This window comes from Gekko japonicus, unplaced genomic scaffold, assembly GCF_001447785.1.
Source record: "Gekko japonicus isolate JY-2015 unplaced genomic scaffold, Gekko_japonicus_V1.1 scaffold384, whole genome shotgun sequence".
In the NCBI taxonomy this organism is placed as follows: Eukaryota; Metazoa; Chordata; class Lepidosauria; order Squamata; family Gekkonidae; genus Gekko; species Gekko japonicus.
In genome coordinates, this window is record NW_015175980.1 from 44,576 (window position 1) to 47,250 (window position 2,675).

Genomic DNA, 2,675 nt, shown 5'->3' on the forward strand with positions numbered 1-2,675 from the left:
GCCGATGCCTCCGTCGCCTGGCTGGAGTGGCCGCGGGGGGGTCTGGAGTCGGGCGGCCGCTGGCGGGGGACGCAGTCGCCCGGGCCGAGATTGGGGGGGCAAGGCGGGCGACAGAAGGCCGATGCCTCCGTCGCCCGGCCCTCTACAGAATCCACCCCCCAAACCTCCAGGTATTTCCCTCCTTAGAGCTGGCAACCCTACATTCCCCTCAGTGCCTGTTGGTAGGCAACTAAGCTTGGTCCTGTCACCTACTTTGGCCTTTGGGAGAAAACACATTGGGGCCAGTCCTGATAGGGTTGCCAACTCCAGATGGGAAATTCCTGGAGACTTGAGGGATGGAGCCTGAAGAGGGTGAGGTTTGAGGAGGGGTGGGACCTCAGACAGGTACACTGCCATAGACTCCACCCTCCAAACCAGTCAGTCTCACATAGGGAACCATTGTTGCCAATCTCCAGGTGAGGGCTGGAGAGCACTCAGTATTACAACTGTTCTGCAGAAGGGAGGGCAGAAGTCAGCTGAAGTCAAAGGGGCAGATAATGGTAGGTTGGTGGCTAGCTGGGAAGGAGATGGGGTTGCCAACTACATGCTGACAAATTCCTGGGGATTTGAGGGGTGGAGCCTGGAGAGGGTGGGGTTTGCAGAGGGGTGGGACCTCAGACAGGTAGAATGCCATAGACTCCACCCTCCAAACCAGCCATTTTGTCCTGGGTAACAATTGTTGCCAATCTCCAGGTGAGGGCTACAGATTACTCACAATTACAACTACTCTTCAGGTAGCAGAGATCAGTTCCTCTGGAGAAAACAGTGGACTCTGTCATTATACCCTGCTGAGGTCACCACAGCAAATTGACACTGTTTGCCCAAAGCCAGAGCACTGCCCCAGAGCCTCTTTCTAGATCCCGTTGTATTGCTTTCACAACGGGCTTTACTGCTAGTCTATATATATAACAGTAAGGTATATAAAACAATAGCCCAGACTAGCCTGTGCTTGTCAAAGCTTAGAAACAAAGCAGGGTGGGCCATTTTTTAATGCATTCAATTTTTATCCCGCTCCTTTCCCTGTCGTGCAGGGCTCAGGGCCATGGTCAGTACTTGGATGGGAGACTACCAAAGAAGGCAGGGTTACTATCCAGAGGCAAACTGCCTCTGCTTATTTCTTGTCTCAGAAACCCCATGTGAGGTCACCACAGGTCAGTTACAATTTGATGGCACTCAGTTATTATTATATACAACAATATGCGTTTGTGCATATTGGGGAATGGCTGCTCCTGCAAATACATGTCAATACTTTTCTGGCCCCAAAGACCACATCAGCAGTTGAGTGTCCTCCCCCCCCCCTTCCTTTTTCTTTTTGTTTATTACAAAGTTGTATACTTGAGGAGCCTCCCAACTTAGGCAGAGACTGAGGATGACCTGGTTTTGAGGTGTTCAGCAGCAGTAGCAGCATAGGGGACTGCCAGTTTATTACTCAGTACAGTAGCAACGAAGTACAAGCAGGCATTGGTCGGCCTGCTTATACAGAATGCAGGACTAGGACTCCTCTGCTGCCCCATACACACAAACACATAAACATAATGGCTGCACTTGCAGATGGAACTGTTCACAAGCAAAACAGTAAGGATTATGATCTCTCAGGTTACTGACCCCAGCTACTGGTCACAGATTTGGAAGGAACCTCTGGGTTTTCAAATCCAAGTTCCTTGCAGCTGGATTCCTAGCAATAGTTTCAGGAGGGCACCCATGCTGATCTGAAGTAGAAGAGCCAGATCCGAGTTCAGTAGCAACTTAAAAACCAACAAGACTTTCAGCGTCTAAGCTTTCAAGAGTATCTGACACAAGGCGCTTTGACTTAAAACCTGAAAATCTTGTTGGTCTCTAAAGTGCTATTGGACGCAAATCAAGCTCTCCTAGCAAGTGCTGTCACTAACAAGGACACCAACAAATTAAACGAGCAGCAAGACAAATACATTAAGGGCCATTAAAAAGCCCAAGATAACAGAATTGTCTTTAATTACAATGCGAAAGCCATCAGTATAAGAGCAAGCCAACAGACTCAGGCAATTCCACAAGCAAGATACCACAAGGCAAAAAGGCCCGACCCTGGTAGACACATGGTTCACACAGAAATGGGCTTCTTCCAATGCATATCTTAAGAGTTGGACAGTTTCATATGGAAACAGGTGGACCTTGAAATACCCCGTTCCCGGACAGTTTAAGGCAAGACATGAATTGCTTTTCAACACACTCCTCCTCTGGGCTTCAAATCACCATCAAAACTTGTTTGGTTCTGTGTGTATTCGGAACAGCTGCAGCAAGAGTGAGAGCCGGAGTTCATTTTATTTCTTGATGATTTACAGATAGATACACGCTCCTTACCGGCTGGAAATGGGGAAAGCTGCAATCTTGTGAATCAGTCAAGAGACTCAAAGACGCTTGATGAAAGCAATAAGGAGTGGGTCTGGAGCCTAGGTAGACTAGCCAGAACCAAAGCTAGGGAAAGGTATAAAAAGTTGAAGGAAAAGGGATCAGGCCACCTGCCCCCCCCCAAAAAAAAACAACCCAGAGGTAGAAGACAAGAGTGCTATCTAGGCTGAGAGAAGCCGCCGGCTAATAGGAGAAGCAAACTCAGTCTGAAAGGTTTCACTGAGGAGAAGAAGAGCAGAGAAAGGGAAAGA